At 46.1% G+C, this 18,557-nt stretch overlaps 1 pseudogene; it reads right to left on the reverse strand.

Moving 5' to 3' along the window:
• Positions 1-3,798: 3,798 nt before the first annotated feature.
• Positions 3,799-3,917, reverse strand: LOC112482225 (annotated as a pseudogene).
• Between the last annotated feature and the right edge of the window lie 14,640 nt (positions 3,918-18,557).

Here is an 18,557-nt window from a genome sequence, read left to right on the forward strand (position 1 = left end):
TAGGATTCGGTCTGCAGTCCAGGAGTCCGCTGGGGGTCTTGGAGGGTCCCCCCTGCAGGACGGGGACCACTGTACTCAACAAAACTTGTTCAGAGGGGGTGTGGGGTGTATACTTGAGCTGTTTTTTTCTTTTTTAATGTTTGCCAAAACAACTTTGAAGAAAAATGATATTTAAGCACAATTGATGATGAAGGAAAAAAAAAAGTCAGAAAACCAGTCAGAAAACTTTTCTGTTTCTCGCATCGTCTCCTGGAAAAAGTACACGTGACCTGGGTTTTCTGTTTGTCAGCCTCGACGAGGCGATCAAGGAGAAGCGAGTCCCGGGCCTGTCCTCCCACTCATCCCCTTGAATCTCCAGGTGTGTTTTCCTGCATCCGAACCCTGCCCAGCTCCTACTGGGAGCTCCGTGGTCACCTCTAAGGCTTCTGTCGCTACAGGAAGTGCCCTGCACAGGGATGGGGTCAGGAAGAGGGCGGGTGCAGGTGGGGCAGAGGAAAGGACACGGAAGGGCCTTGAACCCGGAGCCTCTAGCAGGAGACAATGCCAGGAGAAGCAAGGACGCCGTTCGGCCAGGGGCCCCGGGAGCAGGGCAAGGCTGCCGCGAGGCCAGCGGGCCCTCGGCCAGCAGTGGGGAAACGCTGACCTCCTAGGACGCTGCCTTGTGATTCAGCGCGAAGAAACAGGAACTCGAGCCCTGGGTGGGCCAAGGCGGTCATCTTGGCAGCTCGCTCTGGACAGTGGTACCCGGGCGCCCCAGCCAGGCCGGACGGGTCAGAGGGCTGCACGTCCGGGCGCACTGCCCTTCCGCAGATGCTCCTGCAGCCTCTCCCACGGGGTTCCCGACGGGGCAGGGCTGGGAACCAACCCAGGGGCACAGAGCGTTTCATTCCAGCATCCCAGAAGCCCAGACTCCAGTCCAGAAACGTGGATGGTCCTCTCTGCTCTTAAAGCTGTAGTGCTTCTTTGAGCCTCAAGGTGGTACAGCAGCACAGTCCACGGCTGACAGACAAAACAGCGATGATGAACTGCAGCATGCTTCCCCGGCACAGTTAGCCCCCCTGCTTCACCCATTTCGCAGCCCCCCGCGGGGGGCCCTTGTTTCAAACAGGCTGGCTCCTCACCTAGCCTGACTTGAGGTCTGCCCTTCCATCCCCAGTCAGAATCTGGGTAGATTTCTTGATTCTTTGGTCACTTCTGCTCAGGTCTACGCTTCCGTTTCAGGTCAGAGCAGCTGCCTGTGGCCATGGGGCCTGTCCTCACAGCACCTCCTGGACAGTGCGGGCACCCAGGAGAGGAACATCCGAGAGACCCCTGGGGAGGCACACCCTGCCCAGGTCAGCGGCCTGCAGACTGTCACCTCCAGCTGTCCTCGTGTGTTCAGACAGCTCCACCTCATTCCACCCGTTCCCACCTGCCTGCCCTCCACATGCATCCTCAGTTACTCCTCAGAAGCTTTTTTCTGGAGCTTTCTATTAGCATTTCATCATGTCTGTGCCACTTATAATTAGCTTTTATTCTGTGTACTCTAAATGTCATCCCTCACTCAGTCTCTGTTCAGAAGGTCACTAGATGTGTGGAATAACTACCTCCAGCACCCTTTATCCCCTTACGTTGCTTTACTTTCGTTCTTAGCCCCTTTTCCACCTGAGATAAGTATGTTTCTATTATCTCTTCATCCCCTAGAGTGTAAAGTCCCTGAGAGCTGGGACACTACTGGTTTTGTTCTCTGTGACCTCAGCCCTAGAACAGTGTCTGGCATGCAGTGGGCACCTGGCAAAGGTTGGAACGAATGGACGAGTGGATGGATGCATGGATGGATAGAGGGATGGTCGTGTAGATGGACGGATAGATGGATGAATGGATGAGTGGGTGGGTGGATGGGTGGACAGAGAGTTTTACCCCTCCCAGCAGGCCACTGGATAAAACAGTGTGCATCCTGGGAGGCTGGAGTCTAGGGCTGAGCCGCTAGTCCCCGGTGGACTTTGAGGAAGTCACTGGCTCTCCCAGTGTGGCCTGTTTCCTAACCTGTCATATGAATGAGTTGGACTTCATGGTCTGAAGTTCTTCTCGGCCCTCACAGTTTTTGGTCTTAGGATTATGCTTGCAAAAGGGGCCAAAGCCATAAGCCAGGTGACAGACGACATGCATTCTTGTCAGGGAACTTTTGCAAGTGATAACTTAGCATCAAAAGATGCATTTATATATGTGGATGAACACATAATTACTTCATAACCTTTAAGTCTTTAAAAAGTCATGTTCCTACGAAAATCTTGAATGTATTGGTTTTTGCTTATATGTCCATTTTGACTTCTTTCTCCATGTATTAATGATTCTGATTTTTCTGACAAAAATTAAAAAAAAGTATTGTTTTTTGAGATTTTCTTAGCTTATTTCTTCTTAGTAATATCCATAATTATTTAAAGAGTTGATAATATTGTATAGCAGACACACCTACAGGTTCCTCATTTGGGAAAATTACTAACATTTTGAGAAAGATGTCATGCTCTTAGTGTGCTCCCCACATGATAAACGGGTTTCAAAATACAATAAAAATTGAAAAAAACCCTTACCTTTGTAAAAGAACTATCACCTTATGCTGTAATGTTCCTCTTGCTATTTGGCCGTGGTTGTTTTGTAGGATTGTATACATGTCTGGTATCTAGAAAACCTTTAAATCTTTTCAATAAATGGTCTGTGGCATGTAAGGAAAAAACAAACAAACAAACTCATATCCTAAAATACAGGTAGAACTTCATGAATTTGGTTCTGTCTTACCCAAGGGAGAAAATCTAAATGAGCTTGAGGGCAAAAGGCAGTTCCTTTGTCGTGTAATCAGATAGATTCTCCAAGTCCCCAAATTTAAATGTTTACTCTTCTCTTCTTATAGAAATTAATAATGATAATGAATAATAATAATAATAATATCCCCTCTAGATGTGTCTGGAGGCTGTGAAAACATTACATGGCAAAAGGCACTTTGCAGATGTGATATAAAGTTAGGGACCTTGAGATGGGGAGAGTATCTTGGATTATCCAGGTGGGCCCAATCGAATCTTCTTAAACTGGGAGAACCCTTCCCAGCTGCAGTCAGAGGATGATGTGAGATGAAGAGTCAGAGGGATGCAACACAGCTGCTTCTGACCTGGGGGGAGGGGCCCAGAGCCAGGCAGCGGGCGGCCTCTCGAAGCTGGAAAGGGCGAGGAGATAGGTTCTCCCTGAGAGCCTCCGAAAGAAACGCGGTCCCGATGTCATTTTGATTTTCGCCCGGTGAGACCCAGGCCAGACTTCTGATCTTCAGAACTGTAAGATCATGTCATTTGGGTTGTGTTGAGCCATTACACCTGTGGTAATAGGAAACTAATACATTATCGTTTTGTTTGAACGAATGCTTTGTGCTCCCCAGAGTAAAACGAGAGGACGGGCCAGGCATCTAGAGCTGTGACGTCCAAGGTGATAGCCACTAGCCACCTGTGGCTCCTGAGAGCTTTGCAGTGTGGCCGGTCCAAACTGAGATGTGCTCTAAGTGTGGAATACATAGAGGTTTCAAAGCTTTATTAGGAAAAAATCTCATTAATAATTTATTCATATCAATTACATGTTGAAATGATACTATTTCGAATATACTGATTTCAATGAAATGTTCAAATTTATCTCACCTGTTTTTAACTTAAAAGAGTGACGATCAGAAAATCTATTTATTTTACTTTTTTTTAGGCGAGGCAACCCTTGGTTGACCTCACAGATTGCAAGGACCTTGTCAGCTTACCATCCCTTATTTATTTATTTATTTATTTTTTACGCCTACAGCACCTGGTCTTTCTAGGTGGTCTCTCATGCAAGTACTAACGAGGCCCGACCCTGCTTAGCTTCCGAGATCAGACGGGATCCGGCTTGTTCAGGGTGGCGTGGCCATAGACTACGGTCAGAAAATTTAAAGCACACACATGGCTTGCGCTTGTGGCCCACGTTATACTTCTATATACACTGCTACAGAGCATCAGTGATGGACAGGAGGTGGTCATTTCAAAGGTGAATAGCTCTCCGGCCAAATGATGAGCTGTGACATTCAAATCCAGGTGTTTTTTTTTGTTTTTTGTTTTTGTTTTTTTGCATCTTCCTGTACTGGACCATGAGAGAAGGCATCATTGGGTCATTAGCTCCTCAGCGCCTCGCAGAGTGGCCGACACATGCTCAGGGGTTGCTGGCAGAGCATGCATTCAATGTTGCCGACCCTAGAAGGTGCTTTGACAAGCCACGACAAGCCGGCAGATCTGTCTTGAACAATTGTCCTGAAGGACCTAGAAACTGCAGTCTGCCAGAAAACAGGCTTCCTTCTGGCTGATATGTGGGTCATTAGCTCCTCAGCGCCTCACAGAGTGGCCGGCACATGCTCAGGGGTTGCTGGCAGAGCATGCATTCAATGTTGCCGACCCTAGAAGGTGCTTTGACAAGCCACGACAAGCCGGCAGATCTGTCTTGAACAATTGTCCTGAAGGACCTAGAAACTGCAGTCTGCCAGAAAACAGGCTTCCTTCTGGCTGATATGTGCTGCCCTGCCGTCCCACTCCCGGGGAGGGTCAGTTAGCATATCCAGGAAGTAAACAGGTCGAAAGAGCTAGAAACCAAAGGCAGCCTCAGATGTCTGAGCCCAAATACCAAGAGGCGTTCCATGGGGTGGTTTCCGTTTGGCCTATTTCTTATCTCTGGTGCTTTCTCAGGAACGCAGAGAAAAATGCCCCGAGCTTAGAAATCGGGAGATAAACTCTTCGTTTGATATTTTCGTTCTCCTCGGATGTGCCCATCATCCATTTAGCTTCCCTGTAGTTCCCTTCGATGTTTGTGTTTCTCAGCGTTGAGCGCCGTAAGGATTAATTAGTGACTCTAATTAGAAGCGTTTTTTAAATATCAGGAATAATTTGCCTTGGAAACAAATTCTCCTGGTGCAGCATTTCGGGTTCTGATTAATTGCTTCGCTATAACGTTCGCAAAATCTCTTGTCGTTCAACGGCTGTCGTAGCTGCACTGAAAGTGTCCATCACAGTTATCTGCAGGGAGATGTTGCTTTCCCCGGCCCCCGTATGATGTCACTGCTTAACTCGAATGAACTTTGTGCCATTAAAAATGGGGGAATACAATTGATTTCAGTGCCACTCGAGTCTGTTCTGAGGTATTGTGGATGGAAACATCCTGGTTACTTGGTTGGAATGACTCATGTTGCAGAGCAGTCTGGGAATAAACTTTATCTTGTCTTTGACTTTATTTTTGTTTTCTATATGGAAACTAATCATTTGAGGTTGGCAACGTGGATTGGGGCTAAATTTCTTCAATGAATTTTTTTCCATGGTTCTCCCCTTCAGACCAAAAATCTCCAACTCTAAGCCGTTCTCCAAAAGCCGGTCTGCTCCCGGGCCCTGCGGAAGACTGCTACTCTGTCAGATACGATCGTCAGTCCTCCTCCGAGGTTGGTTAGGCTCCGAGTCTATCGCATTGTCGTCAAAAACAGAGAGTGTTGCAATTTATTTCCAAGAGCGAGAAAACCAATTAGTCATGAAAACGTTGTCAGTGGAGACGGCCGCCTGGTACACAGGCCAAGCTCATTAGTCTGACCTCCGTGCTGGGGCCCGGTATGGGGACCAGGATGTGTTTGTGTTCATAGCTCTTGCTGGCAGTGCTATGTTCCGCAGACAGTATGGCTGGTTTGGTTAAATACAAACACACACACACACACAGAGTTATGTTTTTCCTGATGCTTTAAGAAAGTCTGTAAGCTAAGACAGATGATACAGCCTGGGAGTAACTGACTATCCTGTCACTATGAAAATGTCGTATTCACAGGAAATGAATAACATAACATGCCTGTCAAAAACCGGACTATATAAATGAAGAGATCAAGGCATTAACTGCCCATGGAGAAAATAATAGAAACATAATTCAACTGTTCCATAATAGTCTATAGCAACCTATTCTAATGATATGGGTAAAATTTATAATAGCCATATATGTTTATTCTCTTCAACTAAAACTATTTTAATAGCCCCCAGGCTCCTATTTAAAAATTGAAGCCCACTCATTAGTTAAAATTATGTTTCTTTTAATTGAAAAAGTATAGAGTAAATATCTCAGGGTTTTGGAGAGTACCATCAGGTCACGTTCAACGAAGAACAGATGGATCCAGCTTGGCCGCTGTGCGTGTTGCACGCCCTCCCTCCCCCTTCCCAGTGAATGAATAGCTTTTGTCCACGGAATGTTCTGTTCAGTTTGGGGACTGCCAGAAGCAATGTCTTTTATTTTTATTTTTTTTTATTTCGTAAGCTTGCAGAGCTGGAGGCCACAGGACAGTTTGTCATCATCCTCACTGTTTAAAGCTTATTTTTGTAAATGGATTGTAGTTAGGGGCTGTCAAAACCTGAGGAAATGTGGCCTTCAGGGAATGGCCACGGAATAATATGACAGTGTTTTCAGAGTGGCCCAGCAATGGGATGCTACTCATGGGACAGTCATTGTTACTCTCAGAGCCACTGGCACTCAAATGTTAAGGGGGGTTAGACATTTCGCTGGCCATTTGTTTTTCTGCTTATATAAATTATATCCGGACGGCAGCCATTTAAAAGGCTCCACAGGCACCTGCAATGGAATCCCCTGGTGAGCTTATTCTGCCTGCAGGTTGGTGAGCCTCACCCCTGACCTACTGAATCACAGCCTCTGGGGATGGAGCACCTGGGAACATAATTTCAAATAAACTTTTAATTTTAGAATAGTTCTAGATTTATAGGAAAGTTACGAAGATAGTACAGAGTTCTCATTTACGTTACATCCAGTTTTCTTTATTAGTATCTTAGTATGTTACGTTCGTTACAATGAATGAACTACTCTTGATACCGTATTATTGGCTAAAGTCCACACTTCATTCACATTATGTCTTTTTTTTTTTTCGGTTGCGTCCAGGACAGCGCATTGCATTTAGTTGTCGTGTAAATGTCTCCTTAGGCTCCTCTTGGCTGTGACAGTTTCTCAGCTGTTTCTTGTTGCCAGACCTTTGGGGGTTCTGAGGAGTGCTGCAGAGTAGTTTGCAGAATGTCTCTCGGTTAGGATTTTCCTCATGGTGATTTTTTTTTTCGGTTGCGTCCAGGACAGCGCATTGCATTTAGTTGTCGTGTAAATGTCTCCTTAGGCTCCCCTTGGCTGTGACAGTTTCTCGGCTGTTTCTTGTTGCCTGACCTTTGGGGGTTCTGAGGAGTGCTGCAGAGTATTTTGTAGAATGTCTCTCGGTTAGGATTTTCCTCATGGTGAGACCGGGGTTAATGGGTTTTTGGAAGTGCAGAGATGAAGTGCCCTTCTCGTTAGGTCATCTCATCGTATGGGGGGATTTCCTATCGCCATGAGTCACCTCCATCACCTGGCTGGGATGGTTTTGGCAAGTTTGTCCATCGTAGTCCTTGCGAAGGGTCACAGTGCGAATTCCACACATCAAGAGTAGGGAGCTATATAAATCCACCTCTTGGGGGAGTGGGTAGCTACGTAAATTATTTGGAATTCTCTGCATGGGAGATTTGTCTGTTTATTAAATCATGGATTTAAATTACCATGGACTCACGGATATCGGGTTATCATTCAGTACTACTTTGTTAATTAAATCGCTTCAGCTTTGTTGCCAACCCTTACAATTGGCTCCTGTGTCCCTTTGATATGTCCTCATCGTTTGTGGGGTTTGGGGTACACTTCTGGGACTTTCTGCCATCAAAAGATGCTCCTGGAGTCTACATTTTTAACAGGCTCCAACATACTCTGAAAGTCAAGATTTATCATTTTCAGCCATCAAACCCCCAAATTTCCAAATGGCCTGCTTATTTGTGGATGCGGGCCAAAGAAAAAAAAATCTCATAGAATAATTTGTATCTTCAGAATCACTCTCAATTTATTCTGTAACATGGACAGCCAAGGCATGTGCAAAGAGGCAGTATTCACACCCAGTCAAGAGACTGGGACCCATCCGAGGAAAATCACCCCAATCATTCTCCTGGAAGGTACAGGGATTCTGGGCCACAAGCATGTCCTTGAATGAGGGGGGTGGTCATTCTCAGTTAGCTTGGTCCCTGTCACAGATGACCTCCCTGAGAGGGAGGGCATGCAAGGGCCTGAGGACAGCAAACCCGGGGGCTGGCAGTGGGGTGGGGCTGACACGCCATTCAGAGTGAAGGAGGCGACTCCGTGTTCACACGGGATACTGAATGCACGTCTGCGTACGTGTGTCCACACGGGCTCGCACGTGGGGAAACCTTTCTTTCATCTTCCTTGGTAACCGCCATCTATCCTTCGACGGCCGGGTCAGATAGGAGCCCCTTGCTGCAGAGTGCACATCCCGTGTCGGCACATCCGATTCTCGTTGGCACTGCACAGTGATGGCGACAAATGCAGCCACATGTGCGGACCCACCCGGCAGGAAGGTAACTGGTTCCGGCTTCTCCCAGCTCCGTTTTAGTCTCCACATTTGCTTTGATGCCTCTGCCTTAGCTGAGCATCTGTTCACCTTCTCGGAACACATCCGGTCGTGTTTCTAGTTAGTGAGAACAGCAAATCATGTACGCCCCTTCACACAATGGCGTTTTAAACTGCCGAAGGTCTGGCCGGGACTAAGTCGTCAGTTACCATCATGTATATTCCATCTTCCCCATTTTGATTATTCTTTCTACTCTCTACCTCATGCCACTTCTCTTGTCCCCATCCTCTCTCCCTTCGACGCGCATCTCCTCCCTCCGTTCTGCAGAGGACAAATAAGAACGGGCGCAGGTAGTCTTCCCCGGGAATCTGCCTCGTCAGCAGCAGCTGTCCTCCAGGTGTGTTCCTGGCACTCTCTATGGCATTCCAGAAGCATCTGTGGTTTTTTTGTGCTGTACTTGCTATCGATTGTTTGTATGGGGGTTTGGGGGTGTTGTGTTTTGTCTCACAGGGCTTCTTCCCATCTGTCGCCGGGCTTGAGTTTATGGCAGAGATTCGTTTGAAATGGGATTGCTGTCTTTTTTTTTTTGCTTCCTCCCCATGGGAGGCGAGAGTGTACGTAGGTGGGCTATACTTTCACTTCTCTGTCTGCCACCTGGAAGGGATTCGTCATTTCATTCCTAAAGAGGAAAAAGTAGCACATCTAAAATAATTGAACGCCAAGGTGTGCCAACAAGCCCAACAACTCCGCCAACCCCGGTACAGCAATTCCAGCCATTTGTCTGATTATTTACGTCTAGGAAGGGTGTGGCCGTGGGAGCCTTTCGCGTCTCCACTCGGAGTCTATAGTGACGACGATAAAAGTAACGTCAGCAACAGCAGTAACATCGCTTCCATTGGTCCAGTGCTGTCTAGGCGACAAAAATCCTTTCCCAGAGTTGAGTTTCCGCAATAACCGCCCCACTTTACAGCCGAGGAAGCTGATGGGAAAGATGTTGTTTTCCTCCTTCAAACTCATGACGGTCCTAACGGTGTATGATGCTAATGTGATGGGAGAAGCTCAGTAAATAAACCGAGCGACCGAATTGCAGGAGGGCTGGCGGCACGTGGACAGGGAGACGGATCAGGAAGCGAGGTCTTCCCGCATCATCATGGATTGAACAAAGCGCTAGGTGGAGCTAGGGGTGCTGCCTCTGGGATGCCGACCCGGGTTCCAGCCCAGAATCAGCCTCCCCCCACACGCCCCGCCGTCTCTCTTGGGACTTCCCTTCTGGCCCCGGCGCTCTGTGCGTGAGTGGCGAGCTCCTCTCCAGGCCGGCCCCCGCCACCGAGGAGGTACTTTCCTGTCTGTTCTCCCAGGATGCTCCTCTGGGCTCCGAGCCACTCAGCGCTGACCTCGCCGTCACCTCCTCATTCTCTTCCCCTGGGAGGTCTCAGTTGGATTCTGTGCTCGCCCCTTACCCATTTCTCTTCCCCAAACTGTCACAGAGCATCTAGAATACTCCCCGACTCTGAAGGCGGTTCTCACCGTCAGTGAAGCCCGGCCGTTTCAACGTTACAACGCCGAGACCGGGCCCTCGGGTCCCCCCTTGCGGTGGTTGTGAAGGCTCATGGCCTGGCGTGGCCCATCATCAGAAGCGTCCCTCCTCCTCAGGGCCGATTACAGCGCACCTAGGGGTGCAGCGTGGTGCCGGCCTTTCTCTGGGGACTCCTCTCAGGTGTCCTTTGGACAAGGGCAGCCAGCCTGGTGCAGGCTCCCAGAAGTCGCCTTTCCTCTGGGCCTTTCCTACCCGTCTCCTTCAGGGTTCTGCTTCCCCTTGCCGAGGAGACAGGTTCTCTTCTTGCTCAGGCGGGGACGAGCTCTGTCAACTCTGAGGCTGTTCCGAGCCAAGAGATGAAACAGCGACAGCGAACTCCTCCTGCTGACACCCGAGCTGATATGTACCGTGCCAAGATCATCCCACCTTGGACACACACAACGTACAAGCAAGGGGCGAGGCTGGGAGGGTGAGGCCGAACGGAAGCTCACCGTATGCCATCAGCAATTCTCCAAGAGCGCTTGGGGCTCCCAGGTCTGTCTGGTTTTGGGGCCAGCATTATATAGGTCCCCCCGAAGCAGGATGCATGTGCCCACCACCTCTACTTCTTTTAAAACATGGGCTTTCTTGGGTAGTGAGTTCCTGCTTCTCCCTAAGGGACACCTCCACACCCCCATCTTGCCCCTTGGGACGGAGCCAAGACGACTAACATCCTGCAGCCCAGTGGCGACTACTCACACTTCCTGTGTCTTCGTCTGCCCCAGGTTTTCTTGATGACCTGTGACTTTGCCATATTCCATTTTTTCGCAAACCTTCATCGAGTCGTTTTTCAAATCTTGTGCCAGACAGTGCAAGGGAGGTGGCGCCAATAACAGAAAGATTTGTTCTCGCCCTCCCGAGACCCGTGTTGCGAGGCAGAGGTGGCTGGGGGCTGCCCTTTCTCTTAATCTACATTCCCTTTGCATTGCTTACGTGCGTTTGCATTTCTAGGGAAAGGACCATTAAGAAGGAGGTGTAATTTGGCTGGGACCTCGAAGTCGGTCTAGGGCTATGATTGGCAGGAATATACAGTTAAAAGCGCGGGTCAGCCACAGCAGTGGGACACAGCGGGGCTTGTCCTCAGGGACCCGAGTCGACCCATGTGACCGCGCGTGTGACTCCTGTGACACTTGTGGAGAAATGTGGGAAAGAAGAATAGGAAAGCGTGAAGGAATGATGCCGTTGACGGCTTTCACGGCGGAGGACTGTCTTCCCAGCTAATCCCAATGACAACGAGATAAAAAGCACTGTTGTGTGCATTAAAAATATTTGGGGTAATTCTCTACAGGGGGAAAGCGGCTATCCATTATCATTATACCGTCACCTTCGGTTTTGAGAGTTTTAGAAGATGTGGAAAAAAATATGCACCAGTATCCTGGTCCCTGTGTGGAAACTTTTTTTTTTTCCCCAAAATGAATAATTTATTTTAGTTGTTTGTCCATTGGACTTTGTAAATGCCTTTTATTTTTGTTCGGTGCCGCAGTCTGTGTGTTTTGGGGTTAGAGCATGCAGGCTTGGAGGCAAATCTGCCTGGGTCAGCTCTGCTGCTTCCCAGAGGTGTGAGGATGGAAAATTACCCAGCTCCCCTATTTCTTAGTTTCTTTATCTGTAGAATGGAGATAATGATCGTGTGGATCCCTCAGGATTATTGTGAGGATTAAATTAAATTATACACGTAAAAGCTCTTACTTCCGGGCACAGAGTAAACAAGTTTTTGCTACTGTTATTATGTTTTTAAAAACTAAGCGAATTATTCATGTTGGTGTTGAAAGACATACACACAATGAAGCGACAGCCACAACCACAACCCTGGGTTTGTACTCAAAGGTGAATAATGAATGAGACTCTCACCCCGGCCCCCGGATGCCTCCCCAGCCCAATGCAGTCACTGCCACATTTCTCGTGCATGCTTCCAGAATCAGTTTGAGTTTCTAGAGCATATGTATGTATTTTTCTCCTCCCTCTGAATCTGAAACATATGTCTGTGTGTGTGTGTGTGTGTGTGCATGTATACATATCTGTTTAAAGACACATGTGTATTGTTTGCACCTTATTTTTTCACATTATAACATATCTTGACAATCATTTTGTAACTGCAATTGGACCTAGACAATTCTTTTAAATGACAACATAGTATTACATTTCATATATATAAACCTTGTACGTGGAATATTAAAATTGCTCCCAGTCTTTGTGCTACAAACAACGTTCCAATGATCATTTTAATACATCTTTATTTTGATGGATATTATCGAATTGCAACTTATGCAGTGAATTCTTCCCCGTTTTTTCATAAACGCCTCAGTGCAGTTTACGTTGTTCACCCATGCTTTGCGAGGTGGATTTACTTTGGGGGATGTGAGGCGAAGTGATGTGTTCAGCTTCAAGGTGATACAGAAGAACTTGAGGTTTGCCCGCATGGGAGGGAAATCTCTCTCTCATGGAATGTTATTACCCTTAAAATGTTTATTTTGAAAAAAATTTCACTATACCAAGCACGAAAGGCAGATTCCACATTTTATTTGTTATGACCACATTTGTTGCTTTCTCAATATACTTTAAAAAAAATCCGCGAGTTAAAACAAGGACAAGGAAGAAGCATCCGTGTATGAGTAGGTGAATCTTTTAAAGGTTTTCACTAATCGAAATAATTTTTCATATGTTTTCAAGTTTTTTCGAATGAGCATTCGTTGTTTTATAATGGAAAACAGGAAATATGAAGACATACTTTTTAAAGTATCCAATTAAAAGGGGAACAAGACTCTTGGAAGAAGGCCTACAGACAATCGTAAGAAAAAGGCACAGTGGAGGACACTTAAGAATGAGGAAAGCATAGAAGCTGAGTCCACAGCTGAAACCACAGGACCAGTCAACCCTGCCACTCTGACCGTAAATATTACTATTTGAGGATCTCGAATCTTTGAAAAAAGTAAGACTTAGCCGAGACATAATGAAATGGCTCAAGTAAGCTAGCAAGGACATGCATAGTACATGTTAAAATAATCTTTATCAAGACAATTTTCAAAGCGTTGTCATTCAAAGGGGAAATCAGCTGTTGAGTGGAAAATGTAGTCATGTAGACAAACTCATTGCTTAACAGTGATGGATAAATGAATCCTCATGGTATTTGGTCTTTTTAAAAATATGCTATTAACTTTTTTCAGTGCTATCTTCAGAGAGATCTGTTCGTTTATTATTTGGTTAATTCTCTTTGATTATACTCTTCCTTTTTTGTTTAAGGGGTTTAAGAAAATGTCACTGTAAAATATCGATAGTGGCCATGACAAGACTTGGAAAAATGACCCACAGTTCTAATTCCATTCCAAAAAATTGGAGGGACTTTCCGAATTAATTTATTTGAATTCCACTTGGAATTTGCAGTTCAGAAAGGGGCTGATAGACGCTCATGTTTTGATCATCTATAAAGTTAGTGTTTACAATGCGAATGATTTATGTTTAAATTCCAGGAAACTAACTTCTTAAGTATTGTTAAGTTTTCTGACAGGTGTCTGTTCACAAACAAACGGTGTGTGGTACATGGCATTACTAACCTTTTTATTTAAGTTACTAACCTTTTTATTTAAGTTACTAACCTTTTTATTTACTCGGCAATAATCTATTAGTTTACTTGAAATGATAGATATTTTTGCTTTTTCAAAGAGTCACATTCTTCTTAACCCTCTGTCATTTCTCAAATAGGTCTGGATTATTGAGCTTAATACCTTTAGTCCAGTACTCCATTTTGTGAATTTATTGTATTCAATATTCTTGAAATTATGGGTTTGAATTTCAATTCTTTTTTTTAACGTGGAGATTTTGTTGCAGTGGTTCCTACCTGATATACACAAAGTGAGTGTCTGTCTTCTCCTTATTCCCAATCTGTCCTTATCCCAATTTCTTTTTAAAATTTTTACATTTCACTTAGAGTTCAATATTATTTTATATTAGTTTCAGGTGTATATCGCAGTAGTTAGACATTTGTATAATTTACTAAGCGATCCCCCGATAAGTCTTGTACTCATCTGACACCATATGTGATTATTACAGTATTACTGACTATATTCCCTGTTTTGTAATTACCAATTTGTTCTTACTAATTCCTTCCCCGTGTTCGGCTGCCAACCCTTTTCCCCCCTGGCAATCACCAGTTTGTTCTCTGTGTCTATGAGTCTGTTTCTGTTTTTGTGTGTTCGCTTGTTTTGTTCTTTCGATCCCACATATAAGCGAGATCATGTGGTGTTTGTCTTTCTCTGTCTGACTTACTTCGATTAGCATAATACCCTCCAGGTCCATCCATGTCTTTGCAAATGGCAAAATTTCATTTTTTTTAAATGGCTGAACAATATTCCATTGTATATACGTACCACAATATTAACGAAGGTTCTGTTAGCCCTCCCCACCTTGCTGTTTTTTATTTTTCTCGTATTAGATACATGAGCTGCTCAAGGAAAGAAACTGCCATTTGTTTCTGAAAGGCGTGTGCTAATATATTTCTTATAACTGTCCAGCGAATGCTCAGCAATGCCTCCAGGCTCTGGCCCTCGCAATTCAAGCCACCTTTGTGGGTACTGAAGGCTCTCAGATGAGGGTGGTCCATCCTTGTCTGAACTGGCAGGCCAGCCCACTGGAGCAGCCAGCAGAGCCCTCGGTGCTAGGGGACCACAGTCCTGGCTTAGACGAAGCTGAGCTTCGAGAACACTGAACTGGTCGTTGGGACCCCTGTCTGGCTTTTTGCCCAACTGTTGACCTTGGGATGTTACCTCACCTCTCTGGTCTTTATTCTGCATCTTTGTTCTAAGAGACTGATCCTCGAAAAAGGTCTTTTCTGGCTCAGAAATTCAATGATCCTAATGCAAGAAAGACAATTATAGCTGAAGTCAGCATGTATTTTGAAACCTCGTTCTCACCGAGATTTATAGGATTTCTCTTTTCCCTCTTTTCCCATGTTCCAGAGTTTACCATTCCTTCCATTGTGCTCCCACAGTGCCTTGCCCTTAAAGGCTTCCCACTGGAGGGTTTATCATGCGATATTATATTTATCTATTTATAGTATCTGTCTCGTCTGTGGGACCATGACTCCCTGGAGGGCAGGAACTGTAACTCACTCATTTTAGTATCTCCAGCCCCACACTTGGAATCTGTCATGTCAACTACCCGAGGATGAGTATGGAAAAGCCATGTATCCGTAGGAGTAAAATGCAGCAACTTTCAGATCCTGAGAGTGTTTTTCCTCATTAGAGCCCGACTCTGACAGTCAGGAGACCCTGGTTTGGCAACCAGCCAGCTCCGGGCCCCTGGACGCCTCGCTTAATTTATAATTTGCCAAAATCATGGGTTGTGCTAAGGATCGGATAAGATGATGCAGAAGAAAACACCTTGAAGAATAAAGAGCCGATAATATTACTCGTCACCCTTTCTTGAGCTCATGCTAAACCCATTGCTACCCATTTTACTAGTGAGGATGTTAAAGCTCGGAGATGACTTGTTCAAAACACTTCGGGTAGCAAGGGGATGGTCTGGGATTCAAAGCTCGTGTTCTTTCTGCTACACCACACTGTCCCCTATTATGTCGTACATATTGTTAGACTGATCCATCGGTGTTTAGCAAACACATACATGCTGTGTGCAAGGTGCCATGTGTACGTGCCTGATCGGTGAGGAGAGGCTGTAAAAGCATAGTACTTAGATGCTGCATCATATCCAGTGGGTAGTTTTTAGTCCTCATTTGATTTAATCTTTCCCCACTGTTTGATCCTGGTGACCACTTCCTCCTTGAAACGCACACTTCCTTTGGCTTTGTAACGCAGCCCTCACTTTGTGGCTACTGCTTTCCAGTTTCTTTTGAAGATTTTCCCTTTTCCATCCAGTCGTTACATGTTAGAATTTCTTAGGGCTTGGTCCTAGACACTTTCCCCTTTCCATTCCTTTGTCCTTCTAATGTATCTCCATCTGAGATTTCAGTGTCTACTCCATCCATACTTCATGTCCACTGATGATTTCTAAATTCGTATCTCTGAGATCCAGGCCAGCATGCCTACTAGAGATCTCCAGGACGGCACAAAGGTACGTCTAAAACTCATGCTTTCCACCCTCCTCCCAATGCCGCTCCTGGTCTCCTTCCAGCTCTTTAAACGCCATCTTTTATGGAAGCCAGAAGCTCAGGACTCATCTTTTGGACTCCCCTCTCCCTCACTCTTCCTCTGGACAGAGTTCATGACCGATTCCCATCAGTGTTTTCACTAGTTCGTTCTCATCTGTGTCTTGTTCTCTCCATTTCTACCGCTCCACTGCAGTCCGAGACACCTTCGCCTCTACCGAGACTGGTGCATTAGCACCCTTACCTGGTCTCCCTCCATCCTCTCTGGCCATCCTCTTCCAGTCCCTTCTTTTCGCTAGAGACAGAGCGATCTTTTTAAAAACATAAATGCCTTCCACTTACCCCTAGCGGACTTGCATTGCTCTTAGGAAAAAGACCCAGATGCGCTCATGGCACAGGCTTAAATGATCTCGCCCAGTGTTTTGGCTTTATCTCCTTCACCCGCCCCGCTCTCTTCACCTTAGCCTCACTGACCTTGCACTTCTGAGGATTTGACCTTCTGCATTACACACCTGGGTCTTAACATAGGCTGCTTCTCTGTTTGGAATGTTTATTCTATCTCCAGCCCCTTGGTGGTAGGCTGAATAATGGCCCTCAGAGACATACAGGTCCAAATCCCCTCAACCTGTGAACGGTACCTTATGGTATCAGGGGTTTTGCAGATATGGTTAAGGGTTCTGAAATGAGGAGATTATCCTGGATTATCCAAAGGAGCCCTAAATGTAATCACGAGAGTGAGGCAGAGGGAGATTCGACCCAGGGGCAGAAAGCAACGTGATGATGGAAACAGAGAGTGATTTGAAAATTCTAAGATCTGGCTTTGAAGATGAAAGAAGGTGCCACGGACAAGAAATGCGGCTCTAGAAACTGTAAAAGGCAAAGGAACAGATTCTCCTCTAGAGCTTCCTGAGGGACTGTGGCCTTGCTGTGCCTGATTTCTGCCCAGTGACACCAATTTAGACTTCTGACTTCCAGAACGGTAAGATAATAAGTTTCTGTTACGTTGAGGCACTTAGATTATGGCCCTTTGCTATTACAGTGATAGTAAACAAATACTCTACATTCTTATTCAAGCAAATATTTTGAGTCCCCAGAGAAAAAAGAGAGAGGCCGGCCCAGGGGTCTAGAGCTGTGCCGTTCAATGTTGTAGCCGGGGCTCCGGGTGGCTACTGAGCACCTGAAAGTTACAGTTGGGCTATTGCAACTGATGCGTGACTGTGAGAGGTTTGGGTCATTTTCCTAAGAGTGGCGCAAATCTGCGGGGGGAGGGAGAGAGGGTGGTGAGGGAAAGTAAGCCTTTGAATTTGATGGGGCTGCCACCTGCAGTTAACCCGACCTTGCCCCAGCTACTGCAATGGGTACATGACCCAGGCCTGACCAATCATGATATGCTATCCCCAAGGCCACAGGAACTGGCCTAATGATCTAGTATCTGAGCCAGAGCCAGGGGCCTCTGCAGGGGGATGGCAAACTCTGTTTTGCTCCCAGAGATGACTAGATGGGATTATGCCAGACGGGAACTATCTGTGACCCCATTCCCGCTTTCATCCTCCGCCTGGGAAAATGCATATCAGGGAGAATAAGACTGATGTACAGAGAGAAGCAGAGCTGGGATTGGTTGGGGCACGCACAGAGAGAGAGTGACTTGATTACATTTTTGGAGTCCCTGGTGTCCCTAAGGCCATTTTTATCCCCGAGATTCCAATGGCAAATGTTCACAAAGACATGAGCTTTGCCACCGCGTGGAGTGAGCTTACCAAGAACGGAGCCAACAAGGAAGAGGGCGGAGCTGAGAGGAAGAGCTGGCGTCCTGAAGACGGTGTGTGGATTTCTGGGATCCCATGTGCCAGATGCTAGCATGACCTCTTAGCTGTCCTGAGACAAAGAAGTCCCTCCCTTTTTACCCTAAATATTTCACCTGACAATGGAGTTTTATTCATGCAACTAGAAAAGCTACTGTGCGTCATTTGAAATAAGATCTTAAAAAATTTATATTTTCACTGTGTGGAGAAAAAAATTATTCAGAGATTCTTGAAAGATTAGGCCCTAGAAGCAATAACTTATTTTAGAGAAGCCTCGTACATGGCTGCAACAAATTCAGGCCCCAGTACATCAACCGCCTCCCTGCTAAGTTCCATTCCACCACCCTTCCCCCACCGCTTACTAGGGAGAGTCGCGATGCCAGTGAAGGCACAGGGCCCATGATCCCAGTGTTTTTATTGTCCTTCATCTCGGTCCCGCTGGGGATGATTTGGAAAGCATTAAAATATAAGACTTGTATTTTAGGTGTTTTGGGGAGGGGTCCTTTTTTGTTCCCTGTTGCATCTTGAGCACTCAGAACAATGCCTGGCTCATACTAAGAGCTCAAAGTAATGTTTTTGAATGAAGGAGTAAATGCCAGCAACCTTCACTATGCACCTGTCGTGCTAAGTACATTAAGAAACGCG

This window comes from Pteropus alecto, unplaced genomic scaffold, assembly GCF_000325575.1.
Source record: "Pteropus alecto unplaced genomic scaffold, ASM32557v1 scaffold35, whole genome shotgun sequence".
NCBI classification, from domain to species: Eukaryota; Metazoa; Chordata; class Mammalia; order Chiroptera; family Pteropodidae; genus Pteropus; species Pteropus alecto.